The 15015-nt window shown below is 42.6% G+C and overlaps 1 long non-coding RNA gene across 1 annotated transcript; it reads right to left on the reverse strand.

Annotated features, from left to right (window-relative positions):
• Positions 1-1514: 1514 nt before the first annotated feature.
• LOC107180498 lies at positions 1515-11015 on the reverse strand. The gene is made up of 4 exons (XR_001511257.2): positions 9683-11015; positions 4822-4955; positions 3212-3360; positions 1515-1578 (listed from the first exon to the last, which is right to left on the reverse strand). It is a non-coding gene; the product is annotated as an uncharacterized LOC107180498 (long non-coding RNA).
• Between the last annotated feature and the right edge of the window lie 4000 nt (positions 11016-15015).

Here is a 15015-nt window from a genome sequence, read left to right on the forward strand (position 1 = left end):
CATCTCTAATTTCCATGATTAAAAGAAAGAGGTTGAGAGGGGTACATGTGGAGCCTATTGTGAGTTTGCCAATGAATCCTAATTTAGATCAAAGAGAGTCAATGTGACACTGAACCATAAACACCCTAGTGTGCGTTACTTCAAGGAAGTTGTTAGTGCGTCCCCGATGGCTATTATGTGATATAGTTGCACTCTATAGCCTGCACCCTTTAATTACTAATATAGAAGAAAATCCCATATGAGAGGAAGGAATGTAAATGAGACCTCTGCTCTTTTGAACATTTTATGCATTTGCCAAATGAAAATTTGCTGTGGACTTTGGTTTTCCCTGATCGCTGTTGGTAGTGATCATTTGGCTCATGGGATTAAATCCGAATTTCCAAAAACGATTTCTGATCAGTGCACAGGTTTTAGATCCTTATGGATGCTTTGCACTGAGACATGGATCATCAGAACCAGATTGGGAACGACGTCTTTGAAGTTTTCAAAGGTAGAGAAGAAGCTCTCTTCCGTTCTCATCTTTCCTCACGCTGAGCGTTGCTCAGCGCGGGTCGAGGGGTACAGCTGAGAGAGGGACCTGTGGAGGCCAGAGCCTTGGTATCACCCCCAACTCGTGCACTATCCCCAACATGTTCCGGTAGCTCCTGTGTAGAGCGGATCGTGCTTTAGGGACACGGGTCTCGTTGTTGCGCACGACCACGCCTCCTGACGTGGGGTTTGCTCACGCTAAGATTTAAAAGCACAATTTTAAGAGAAGGATGACCCCAAGGGTGCACTTGAACAGCGCGATTTTAAAGATATTTCCTTCTCTAGGATTCTTCTACCCTTAGCCTATGGGCACAAAAAGAGGATCGACAACAACTTGGCACTTAAATGAGGGGCTGAGTGTAGGACCAGGCCTTGTACCAAAGCGAAGACGCTCATTAGACACAACAACGACTGAAGATATTAACCATTCCAGGCGATTTGCCGTGACCAACACTGCATCTCGTTCAGTAAAGCAAACTCCTGCTTTGCCATCTGTCTCATACTACAAAGAGATAATAATAATAAAATCGTTGCTTCATGAGTACACCAGGTAGAGGATAATTCTCTGGTAGACCACATCGGTGTTCTTCTCCCAAGGATGCCATATTCTCAATGAGGCAGAGAACACAGGGGAGAGTGCGTGATTATGCACAAACGGGATGCCTAAAATCAAAAACCAATGCAGCATATGTCAGTATTTAAAGCCCCATCAAAGAAACATCCAACTTTTCAGCTGTAACCCAAATACAAATTTTCCTTACCCTGTCAATTAGCAGATTACACAACTTCTGTAGCAGGAAGACCATTCTGCCAGCAGAGCCGTAGTGTTTGGAATGGGTCCAGGTCAGACAGATGGTGTGGAAAAAGGATGCAATGAGACGTTCCCGACTGGCAGAGTCAACAGTTCTTCCGTGCGGCAAACAGAACCTTTGAAGGGCGGAGCCACAAGGTAAAGTGTGTTTCCCACACCGCGGGAGAAGCACGCAGGCGGCCAGAATCACCAGGGTCATCAGTGACTAGCACAACAATGGGCTGGCTTCAGGGAAGCGTCTAGAGAAGAAAAATAGGCAAAACATTACATAAACGGAAAACTTGTTCTTTGGCACGTAAAAAGCGCCGCCCTCCTCCCCCAACCCTAAGCCAAAGGGGCATAAAAAGCAGAGCTATATCTTCTCCAAAACACAACGGTTAAATTAGTACAAGAAAGCGTTCTTGCTGTCTTTGGAATGCTGGCTATACTATAAACAATCAAATGATGTACCCACGAGGGGAAGACAAAGGATATTTGCTATATTGTTATTAAATTCCACCTGCACATGTCACACTCTGTTTGCAAAACTGGCTCGCTTACCGACAGCACCCATCCAGCTGCACAGAAAAGCTTGATTCAGGAGCTGACTATTGAAGTTACTATGCATAGTAATAACAATAACAGCCCACTGAATTCCAAAAGTGAGCTCTAAAATGTAATCACTTTGGGGCGCCTGGGTGGCTCAGTCGGTTAAGCGTCCGACTTCAGCCCGGGTCACGATCTCGTGGTCCATGAGTTCGAGCCCCGCGTCAGGCTCTGGGCTGATGGCTCAGAGCCTGGAGCCTGTTTCCGGTTCTGTCTCCCTCTCTCTCTGCCCCTCCCCCATTCATGCTCTGTCTCTCTCTGTCTCAAAAATAAATAAACATTAAAAAAATAAAATAAAATGTAATCACTCATTGAGGATTTTTTTTTAATTTTTAAGAATTTAAATTCCCTTTCATTAAGATCAAAGAAGCAAGGCTATTTCATTAACTTAAACATCTTTAGGTCAGTAAAAGTGTCTTTGTAGCTATCTCTTTATTTTTTTATTTAAAAAAAAATTTTTTTTTAATGTTTATTTATTTTTGAGACAGAGAGAGACACAGCATGAACAGGGGAGGGGCAGAGAGAGAGGGAGACACAGAATCTGAAACAGGCTCCAGGCTCTGAGCGGTCAGCACAGAGCCTGACGTGGGGCTCGAACCCACGGACTGTGAGATCATGACCTGAGCCGAAGTCGGACGTTTAACCGACCGAGCCACCCAGGCGCCCCTGTAGCTATCTCTTTAATAGCAACCGGCCATCGTAAGCACCATCAGTGCACTTAATCCTCTACACAACCCTGCAAAGTGGAATGATTCTCATCATTTTAGAGGTAAGAAATTAAAGACCCAAGAAAGGAGCCTGGACACCCCCTGGCCATAGCTCGAAGTGCTGCTATTCCAATACCTGGGGTCTGGCTCAAAACCCTGTTTCTCCATTCCCCTATGGTGCCCCCCAAGGAGGAAGTGAATGTTTGTTGCAAGTTCCAAGTCAAACTTCTGTCTCCAAATGGAGAAGTACGGGGCGATGATGTGTGGATGAATTGGCCCAATGCAAAAGAGCCGGTTGGATGTATGTGCTAATTTTTATTCTCGCTACTTCTGGGCCTTCACTAGAAATCACTTCACCGTGAAGTGATTTGTGCCCAAACACAAGTTGGAGTCTTACTTTTAGGCAGCTCTTCCTGACGGGGATCCTGCATGACCAGGAACCTAATTCCACCCTGCCACCTGTCTTCTGCTAAGAGACAGAAAGATAGGCAACTCATAAGGTGGGCATGGTACGTCTGATCTTCACAGCGCCCTTCTCCACCAAACCCTGATTCTTTTCCTTCTATTTTTGCCCACTCACCCATAGAGGCTCAGGTCTCTATGTTGCAATCGCGTAGAGAGGAAAACACGGAGGTCATTATCCAAGGCTGCTGGGCTAAGTTCTTTTCAGCTGCACTGGCAAAAGCAGACTCTGCCTTCGTACAGAGGCTGGGTTTTCTTTGACATGATCTTGTTGGAACAAAATGGGAGAGAACTCGCATGTCATGCTCTGTCTATAATAGCCCCTGATTAGAGAGAATATAGACCTGGCAACACGTTTGATGCTATAGAGATTTCAGAACCAAAGCAAGGTCGACCTGCCAAGCCTGGCATGAAATTTTATGACTAGGACCACTGTTTTATTTCAGAACAACTATAAGAAAGATGATTCAATGATTAAAACAGCAAGTAACTTGGTCATCAGTTTCAAGTTTTCAACCCAGGTCCCTGCCCTATATCCACACCCTGTGAAGAGAAGGGGGAAAAAAAGCACAAAAGGCTCATAGAAGTAACAATTGCCTATTTTAATGTTGGCAACGGATAAATGACAATTATGTTGTTAATTGATAGTTATTCCAATGAGTTGTCATCCATGTAGATTGTTCAGATTAGCAATGTTGTTTTTGCATTGTGATTAAACCACTGAGTTGCTGCATAAAGGCTGTTGTATTCCATAGTAGACACATTCTAATAACCCAGAAGAGAAAAAGGGCCAAGCCCCTTAAAAGAGGCAGTTGATTTTTTAAAAAGGCTGAGAGATATAAAATCTCGTTAAGATGTGATTTTTAGCCGAATGCTAGATTAATGAAATGCACTGTTTAATTAAGGAAGTTTCTATACAAATGAAGTATTAATAAGACAAAAGGCAGTAAAAAGGGAGCAACAACCGAAGAGGTTTAGAACAAATTCACACCCCAAGACTAAATAGCAGCCACCAGCTCTGTACCTTTAAAAAACAAAACAAAACAAAACAAAACAAACAACTCCACATCTTACTTAAATGTTTCTGTGGCTTTCCAGCGTTGCAAACAATTTTGAAGTTTGAAGTTTTTCTACTCTATAGGAGCTTCAAGTATAGCCGCTGATTAGTAACATTAAAAAAAGTGATCTCAAAGTCTGCAGCCAGCCATTCAAGAGGGCTTGACTGATCCCTCCCTGTGGCAGCTGCCCAAATCTTGGGTAGAGAAGCCTGTTGGAATTAAGCAGAACCTAGCAGCCATTTCATGGAATTTCGGCATGAAATTGGACAAAAAGCATCATGTTAAGCAAGCTTCTCTTTATTTCTTCTTAAAGTAGGTCCAGCCAACAAGCCTGGCAATGACTCTTGCTAAATTGGGGTAATATTCCCCTTCTTATCAACTGTACATACTTTAAAAAAAGGAAAAACCAACTCACCTTTTGGCAGTCATTTGCATCCGTGCAAGTATTCCTACGCTTCACTCCTCCACCCCTCACCTCTCTCAGTATTGACATTGCTGTACTACTGTCCCACTCAATGGAGCAGTGAACATCTGTGGTTTTAACCTGCCCAGAATTATTTCCCTCTCTTCTGATAATTGGACTCTAATTTCCGGGAACCACCCCTCATCTACACTAAGCCTTATGGTTTAGATGGGACAGTCTCACACACACACACACACACACACACACCGTCTCAGGAGTGGACATGTATCTCAGGCCTGACTTATCAGCTTGATCCACTCCTCTGGCCACAGTAAATGGATCAGGGATGAGCACAGAACCCAGCCCGGTAAGAACCAATCTTGGAACTTTTTCTGGAACTCCTAGGAAAGAGAAAGAAGCAATTTGGTCACAACTTTGTATGTTTATACCATGCTTGAGAAAATAGGTAAATATAGTGTAGATAATGAGAGTCCAGCTTCTCACTGTCAGAGAAAAAAGTTAAAAATAAGGAAAGAAAGGGGGCGCCTGGGTGGCTCAGTCGGTTTAGCGTGCGACTCTTCATTTGGGCTCAAGTCATGATCCCAGGGTTTGCGGGATCGAGCCCCGTGTTGGGCTTTGCACTGAGTGTGGAACCTGCTTGGGATTCTCTCCCTCCCTCTCTCTCTGCCCCTCCCCTACTTTCACATGAATGCATACTCTCTTGCTCTCTTTCAAAAAATTAAAAAGAAATTAAAAAGAAATAAACTAATTTAAGAAAATAAGGAAAGAAGGGAGGTTAAATGAACCCCAAGATTTTTGGATTGATATTAGAGGTACTAGTATGAATTTGTGGTTTTTAAATATGTACCCAAATGGGGGCACCTGATTGGCTCAGTCAGCTAAGCATCAGACTCTTGATTCGGCTCAGGCCATGAACTCATGATTGGTAAGATTGAGCCCTGCATTGGGCTCTGTGCTATCAGCACAGAGCCTGCTTGGGATTCCCTCTCTCTCTCTCTCTCTCTCTTCCTCTCTCTCCCCTACTCCCCCGCTCACACTCTCTCTCTCAAAATAGATAGATAGATAGATAGATAGATAGACAAATAAATAAAATACGTGCCCAAATAGATGGATAGGTTTCTGATATACTCAGAAATAAATATGTGTGTGTATGCATGAGCTAGTGTATTTCATAGCCTTGTTTTTGAGAAGGCCTAGACACAATAACACCCCAGGAGTGATAAGCATACCTAAGCACCCAGATCTTGGGTTCCAAATACCATTCTCCAAGAAAAGGAACAAGGGCTTCTTGGAGACATGATTGATTCTGGGACTACAATAGAGAAAACATATGAGGCTGTTGCATCTCAAGGTGCTAGAAAGTAGAGAAGGGTTCAAGAACAATGATGGAGGCAGGGTGCCTGGGTGGCTCAGTCAGTTAAGCGTCTGACTTTGGCTAAGGTCATGATCTCATGGTTCTTGAGTTCAAGCCCCGCATGGAGCTATGTGCTGACAGCTCAGAGCCTGGATCCTGCTTTGGATTTTGTGTCTCTCTCTCTTTCTGCCCCTCTCCCCCTCACACATTTTCTCTCTCTCTCTCTCTCTCAAATTAAATAAACGTAAAAAAAAATAATAATGATGATGGAGGCATATCAAAAGGCATGAAAGAGCTTCCAATAGCCAAAGATGAACCATTTGAAAAACAAAATAAATAATGGCATTATTGGATTGTATAATGGCAGTATAGAATAAAATAAATGTCCATAAATGTCCACAGAATAAAATAAATGTACAACGTGACTAGTCAGGTTGTAATTTATAGAATAAAATAAAAGTCCATGTCATGGACATTTATTGGTAATGATACCAATAAGTAATTGAATAAATATATCAATGGAGAAGAGACAGCTTTTTTTACAGAAAACTTCCAGCCAATAAATATAGATGGAATGAGGGAACTAGAAAATTACTATTAGAATAATACAGTAAAAATTGTTGCAGGCAAAATCAATCAATGATTTCCAAAATTAATGGGCAAAAGTTTGAGGAAAAATAAGATATTTGTGTAGTCTCAAAGTATCTCCCCCAAGATATGTATTAATTACAAAGGGAGATATTGTTAACTTTTCATTGGAGAAACCTGGCTGACACCATGTTAAATTAACATTACCAGTAATATGACATCCTGATATCATGTACCCCCAATATGATGGCCTGAGAAGAGTCTATATTATTTCTGAGGTATTCTTAACACAAATGCATGACCTCAGTCTCATGAGAAAACATTAGACTCAAATTGAGCGATGTTTTACAAACTGACTGATCAGTACTCTTTGAAAGTATTAAGGTCACTAGAGACAAAAATGGTTAAGGAAATGTCACAGAATGGAGGAGACTAAGGATATGTGACATCTAAGTAAGACGTGAGATCCTCAACTGGATGCTGAAGCAGATTTCCATGGAAAAAAATGGCGACCCTCAGTCTTTTTATTTAGATTGCAACAGTATTAAGTTCTTAGTTTTGAGCGTTGTACTTTTGCCACCCAGGAAGTTAACATTACTAGAAGCGGGATGAGGGTATTCAAGAACTTTCTGAATGACTTTTGAAACTCTTTCACAAATTTAAAATGATTTCAAAATAGTTTTTGTGCTATTTTGTACAGCATGGGGACTATAGTTAATGGTACTGTATTGTGTATTTAAATGTTGCTAAGAGAGTAGATCTTAAAAAGTCTCATCACAAGAAAACAATTTTGTAACTATAAATGGTGACAGATGTTAACTAGACTTACAGTGGTGATCATTTTACAATACATACAAAGCAAATCATTATGTTGTACACCTCAAATGAATATGTTCTATGTCAATCATACCTGAATTAAATTTTTCAAAATTTAAGATAGCTTTTTTAAAGTTAAAAAAAATTTTTTTTGATATAGAGGTTAAAAGTCAAGGGTCATTTAAGATTACTGAATAATGGCGCAGGAGGAGAAGAGTAGCCAGGGCCTGAAAATAGGAGCTCCTGGATCAAGCTATGACTGAAGCTAACCACGCCAAGACTTTTTGGTTGTTTCTGGACAAGGATGCAAATAAATTTATTCTACAGAACAATAAATTTAAATAAGTACAGCAACGTTGGGAAGAAAGCAAAAGAGAAGTGTACAACAAGGAGAGCAGGTAAGAGTTGCATTCTACAAAGTGTTAAAATAGTGTCATTAATATTTTTAAAAAATTGAAATGTTTATAAATACGCTTCTCCAGCTTGCCCAACACTTCTGAATATCACTTCAGGTTATCCACTGAATTCACATTTTGCCCAGCGATACCGCCTACCTAGTGTGCCTGAGAAATGCAAGAAAACTCAGCCTGAAACATCTTTCTATTGGCCATGCCATAGGACATGAAATTCACGGTGTCCATTTCCTTTGGAGCTAATGCCCTAAAGATCTCTACTAAAATGGAAATCCTGTGGCCCAACGTATAAAGGCCATCCAGGTTCTATCTGGAAGAGTAATAGTTTATCAACAATTAGCAACTTAGCACCAATTTATTAACCAGATTAAGCACTGCCCCCTCAGAGGGTCTTGGAGGAATGGAGCAGAGGATGAGGAAATTTTTTTAATGTTTATTTATTTTTGAGAGAGTGACAGAGACAGAGTGTGAGCGGGGGAGGGGCAGAGAGTGAGGGAAACACAGAATCTGAAGCGGGCTCCAGGCTCTGAGTTGTCAGCACAGAGCCCGACGCGGGGCTCGAACTCACGAACCATGAGATCATGGCCTGAGCCGAAGTCGGATGCTTAACCGACTGAGCCACCCAGGTGCCCCGAGGATGAGTACTTTTTAATGAAAGAACCAAGAGGGAGGAAGAATTTGAAGACGAAGAGGGAAGATCTGGATAATGTGCTGACACTGGAGGTCCAGCTTGAAGGTAGCAGGCGGAGAGAGGAGAGAGGAGCACAGACAAAAGGAATAGGGAAAGAAGAATGGCACAGTGCCAAGAACAAACCCGCCAAAGATACCTGTCTGCAGCCACCTCTTGCAGTACTAATAGAATCATTGTCCAAAGGGCACATTAGAGGGGCGCCTGGGTGGCTCAGTCGGTTGAGCTTCCGACTTCAGCTCTGGTCATGATCTCATTGTCTGTGAGTTCGAGCCCCGCGTCGGGCTCTGTGCTGACAGCTCAGAGCCTGGAGCCTGTTTCAGATTCTGTGTCTCCCTCTCTCTCTGACCCTCCCCCATTCATGCTCTGTCTCTGTCTCAAAAATAAATAAACATTAAAAAAAAATTAAAAAAAAACAAAACAAAACAAAGGGTACATTAGATTATGGCTGCCATATACAGTTGTGCTGGCTGTTCCCAGGCAAGGGGACAAGTCGGGATTGAAATCCAGCCCAAGATGCTCTTGCCAAGCCGTGAGTCCGAAGGGGGGGTGGGGGGGGTGCTGCATCTGCTGAGAGGAAGGCCTTTCCTGTCGTTGAGCAAATACTTCGCAGTGGCAGCCTTGCATCAAAATAATTGTCAAGCCCTTTTCCCCGAGGGGATGAGAACGTGTTGATACTTTCCTGGTGGCACAATCTCCTTCCACTTCCGGGGAATGTGCCAATAGACCTTGCTGCCTTTCACATCCACTGTGCTCCCAGGCCACTCCCACCCAGTCGCCCTTCTAACACTCAGATGTGTTTTGGAGGTGGTTGAAGGCGGAGGACAGGGGGCTCTGGCTGGAAAGAACTTTGTAGCCGTTATCAAGTTATTTTCAAAGGCAGAACTACTGGAGCAAAGTCTGTGCCGGAAACGTTTTGTGTGCTGGTCTATCGTTCGAGCTGTTCGGAGAAGGACAGTGACAGAAGCTTCCATGCTACTAGCATCCTCAACAAAAATCACAAGTTAAACATCTTCATCCACTCTTTTTTCTGCTACCTTATGGACTGCAAAAAATACTTGAGTCAAAATTAGGGCAATCACCATGCCCTGTGAGTTATTTCTCCCTACTGTTCTCAGGACAGTGTTAATGTGCACGGCTGCTTCTGATATATTTTGACAAGGAGAAAGTGGCAAATTAGCTCATTATCTCTTTAGAGCAGTGCAGAGACGCTCGGAGAAAATCCCATCTGGCCTTACAGTATCTTACCTGATGAGCAGAACCAGCAAATGCTCACTTTTGTTTTGCCCAAACTCTTTTCTGCAGCTTTTTCTCAGGCCAGTAGTTGAAGCCAGGCTCCCTTTGGACCAGAAGTCATCTGCTGTCCCCTCAGGATTGTGGCCACTTCTGTAGAGCACCACGCACCCATGGTGAGCCCAGATGAGAGCCCAAATTTCACTAGTGAAGGAAGTTGAGGCGATCATCATTAGCATTTATTTCCTGGTTTTTCCTATCCATATTCCCAATCAGTGACGTAATGAAGATGCTGAAGATACAGGAGGCAGCCACGTAAGAGCTTTTATCTGAGACACCATCTGCCCTGAAGCTCTTCCTCCCGAGAGTCTGCTGCTGCCCAAAATATTTGCATAGGGCTACGTTCCTGCTGAATGCAAGCATGTTGCTGTAGAAGGACAGCACATTAATGGCCCTTTCCGCAATCACACGTCCATTATTTATTGACCGCCTACTATATTTAATCAGGTCTTCCGCTAAGCCCTGAGGAAACAGCAGTGACCGAAATAGACATGGGGAGTGTCATGTCCAATTTGCCATTCTTACCTAGCCAACCCTTTCCACCTTCAGTTTTTGTCACTCCGCCGGGAAGCCCTCCCTGAGCCCTAACCCTGATTTAACGGACCCTCTTCTATTCTCCCCTCACGTTCTGTGCACACCCCCATGGCACTTAATGCTAAAAGGGAACCCCCAGTCCCCAGGATTTCAAACAGGGGCAAAGGTTAGTTTACATCTCAAAATCTCCTTTCATTTTCATTTCAGTTGTAAAGGACCACATAAAATAACTCTTAAAACGTCACCCTTAAGTGCTACTGAAAGGAGGGGAAAATTGATATTCATTGCACAAAATCTGGAAAAAATAAAGTCTATATTGCTCATAATGGCAAATGTGGTTGTGGGTCATGAATCTGGTCTAACTCACTAAAATCCATAAAAATAGTTACAACTTGTTCATAAAACACCTCTTGCGAGACTTTCCGTAAGAAACTTCAGAAGGTAATGAAACATCGGATAATGGGGAGTGCTAATTGACTCTGGCAAAGCCCTGAGAGGCTCTGCTTCATCTTCCTTAGGTGCGCCATGAATACTGCCCCCACAGACAGGTGACTTCTTCACCCAAGTTTCCAAGAACCAATAGCCAAAAGAGCCAGAGCCCTTCCTACCATGAGACCTCTAACCTAGATTTTACTTTTGAGTTTAACATGGTACCTTCTCGTGTCTTCCTGCACATTCCTGGGTCATCAGATAGAGTGATTTTGGTAAATAGATCCTATAATTGAGAATTAAGATCATTAAGGTCTCCCAGGCATGTCCCATGTTCAAAATTTAAAATTGAAACCAGGCCTATAATTCATAGTGAAAGATGGAAAACCAAAGGGAAACTAAAGTAGAAAAGAGAAAAAATTCTCACACAGGCTGAGAAAACCCTTTCATGTCTAGCTTCTCTCATAAACTATGGAGTCTTGGGGAAATCACAGTATCTTGGATTCAGAAAACCATTTTTACGCTTTTTCTTCTTTGCATTTAAAAAAAAAAAATCCATGATAGTCTTGGCCCACTTCCTCAGGTTTTCCAGACCTATGAGCCATTCTGCATCACCATGGCGTTTATTATAATCTTGAGCTCTTGACGAAAGTAGAGGCAATTTTCCATCACGGTGAAACATTTGCTAAGTACTGACAAACACAATTTGCACATCTCCAAATGGAGCTAATTTTGACATGATAAAATAAAATAAGATTACTGCGTATTTAGGCTTCATAATGACCCATTTGGTTTCACAAAATAATTCAAAGGGAGGTAGGGGAAATCCACCAATTACTAACTGTCAAAAACATATTAAGAGGCATCATGGCCAGTGTAAAGTTATTAAGTTAATCAACGGAAACTTCTGTTCTCCCCCCAGCCAATCTTCTGTTCAATATTGACTCTCTTGACAGTATCCTTTAATGCCTAGGAACTGCTTTAATAATCTTGAAACAGGAAAAAATAATTAGCATGTATTTGTAACAAAAGGTGTATAGACATTGATGCTGTAATTATAGATCATAATAGAGGATATAACTCAACGTCCTAAAAGACAGCTTGCCTGAACACACGTAGGAGATGATTTGGGGATGTGTGCAGGGATGGTGCAGTTGGGTACTTGGAAAATAATTTAGGCGGCAAGCAATGTGGTCTGCTTACCCAAACCACAGAGCGAATGTAATTAAAAGGGGGAATGGAAAATATTGTGGGTTTGTCCCCAAAAAATTGGGCAGGGACTTTTTCTGACTATAATCTTCTCTTGTTACAAACGTCAGCAGAAGGAAGTAGTGATGTGAAGAACATGAAACAATGGCAGATCTGTCCAGGCTATTCCTCTTAACTGCTTGGTATGCAGACAAACAGTGAGGAAGACAGAGGGAAGTCTGGATAGTAAGGCTGGTAAATTTAGATACTTCATCCCCTTTGATAAAAACTCTGTACCAGTCCCCTTTAGTCTTCTGCTGAATTCAATTGCAAGAAAAAGAAACAAAGAGAAAGGAGATAGAGAAACTCGGGGTTAACATGAAAAGAGAAAGACCTGCTCAAACAAAAACATGGCTCACTTCTTCTGTCTTTTCTGCTACCACCAGGTTCCTGTAAAACTATTAGAGAAGCTCTACAATAGAGTACCAGGGAAGGCACCATGTTCTCTCTCATACAGTATTTATTTATACTTTATTCTACTTGGAATTTCTTTCTTCAGGAAGTTCAGATTTTACTTGAGGCTTTCCCATAGCACAATGTCTTGAAGAAAAGAACTAGGTCAGCGTAACTGGGTTGGATGTTACGATCTGACACCACCAGTGTCGGGCTTGAGACCAGAGGCATCGGTCATTTTTCTTTCGTTAAAGTCAGGTTCCCCGAGGGGAGGTAGTGAGCTGGGGGAAGAGCATGAGAATCAAGAGAGGACCCTGGTGCCAGGAGCTGGGGAGATGGGCTAGGCTCCAGCTGAGGGAGCCAGACAGTGAGTTGATTATACATACAGATGTGCAGAGCAGTTCTTTGCTTTGAGCGCAGAATGCCTCTTGCCATCAATTTATTTCTCCCTGGGATGGAAATTGAGACTAATCCAGTCTCCATCTTACTCAGTGGGTCCCATCTCCTCTCCCAACGGACACTTTGCACCCTCCCGTGGTGCGGCAAAGATACAATAGGAACATCTCAGATGGAAGGACCAGAATGCAGGGTCCACTTAATCATCAGGCACAGTAGGCACAGTACCTAGGCTCATAATACATTTAGGGGTCCATGCAGATGTTTTTAATTTGTTTTAAAATCAGGAGAATAATGAATCCAGCAATCATGCTCCTAGGTGTATACCCCCTAAAGTTGAAACAGGCATTCGAATATTTACACGTGAATATTCATCGACGCCAGTAGAAAGGTTAAACAACCGAATTCCCACCAGTGGACGAAGGGATGACCAAAATGTGATCTATCCATACAACGATGCAATACTATTCGGTCGTGAAAATATTCAGTCACGTAACTGATAATGTTCCATTGTGGATGAACCTCCAAGATGTGGCGTTAAGTGAAAGAAGCCAGATACAAAAGGCGACATGCCGTAGAATTCCACTTACATGAAATATCCAGAAGAGGTAAATCCATGGAGACAGAAAGCAGATTAGAGGTTCTCAAGGGATTGGGTGAAGGAGGTTATGGAGAGTAACTGCTTAATAGGTACAGGGTTTCTTTTCCAGGTAGCGCTTTGGAACTAGACAGAGGTGGTGGTTGTACAACATTGTCACGAAATTAAATGCCGTTGCATCGTACATCTTAAAATAGTTCATTGTATGTTATGTGAATGTTATCTTGATAGAAAAAAGAAAGAAATGAATCCAACCTGGATCATATTTACCTTTGTACCAAGGTTATCATAAAATACAAACTTGTAGAAAATTCGTGAAGGGGCCCCCAACGCAAAAGTGCCTGCAGCATACCGAAGCCATAATGCAGCCTTGACAGAATGCACAAAGCCCAGGCGCAAGCCAGAAGGAACATGAACTATCTGAGGAAGTGAGAGAAGCCACAGTGGCTGGAGCACAGCAAATGAGGGACAGACTCCTTGAGGAAGATGGTCAAGTCAGCAGGGGATCAACCATGGGAAAGACTCAGGATGCTATTGGAAGTGCCAATAAAGAGTTTTAAGGAGACTGGTTTTTTTTTTTTTTTTTTTTTTTTTTAATCCCTCTGGGCTGCTATTTTGGAGAGTAGACTAGTAGGGAGTCAAGAAGGGTGGTTACTTTGGTGGAGTCCAAATAAGAGGATATTGCCATAATGTGGATTAAGACAAAAAAATAATGGCTGCTGGCAGGAGAGGTGTAGAGAGACGCATGGCTTTGGAACATTTGAATTTAAAAAAAAATTTTTTTTTTAAGTTTATTTATTTTTGAGACAGAGAGAGACAGAGCATGAACGGGGGAGGGTCAGAGAGAGAGGGAGACGCAGAATCAGAAGCAGGCTCCAGGCTCCAGGCTCTGAGCCATCAGCCCAGAGCCTGACGTGGGGCTCGAACTCACAGACCGCAAGATCGTGACCTGAGCTGAAGTCGGACGCTTAACCGACTGAGCCACCCAGGCGCCCTGGAACATTTGAAATATCAACAGGACCAATATGGGGGATGAGAAGGAGAAGGTGGTCAAGGCTCATTTTCGCTTTTCTGGCATGAGCATCTAGATGCATATGATGATGCTATTCATTAAGAAAGAAGCCACCTGGGTGGCTCAGTCAGTTAAGCGTCCGACTTCGGCTCGGGTCATGATCTTGCAGTTCACGGGTTCGATCCCCATGTTGGGCTCTGTGCTGACAGCTCAGAGCCTGGAGCCTGCTTCGGATTCTGTGTCTCCCTCTCTCTCTGCCCTACCCCTGCTCACGCTCTATCTCTCTCTCTCAAAAATAAATTAACACATTAAAAAAATTAAAAAAAAAAAAAGATAGATACTGATGGTCCAGGATTAGGGGCAGACATTCAGAAATTGTGTTTTGAACATATAAATTTTGAAGTACCTGTGAAACTTTCAACAGGGAGGACAAAAGGGTAGTTCAGTATCTTGGGTGCAATTCAAGTGGGGAGCAGAGTAGGGACAGAAAACTTGGTGACTGTCCATGTCCAGAGTAAAAGGAAACCCCCAGAATGAATGAGATCAAAATGAGGAGAGTAAGAGTGCAAAATGAGGAGAGAATTCAACTCAGATCAGGACTTGAGAAAACCCAACATTTAAGTGTCAGAAGAAAAGCTAGGAAAGGAGATGAGTGGAAAGAAGTAGAAGGAAACTCAG

This window comes from Panthera tigris, chromosome C1 (genome assembly GCF_018350195.1).
Source record: "Panthera tigris isolate Pti1 chromosome C1, P.tigris_Pti1_mat1.1, whole genome shotgun sequence".
NCBI classification, from domain to species: domain Eukaryota; kingdom Metazoa; phylum Chordata; class Mammalia; order Carnivora; family Felidae; genus Panthera; species Panthera tigris.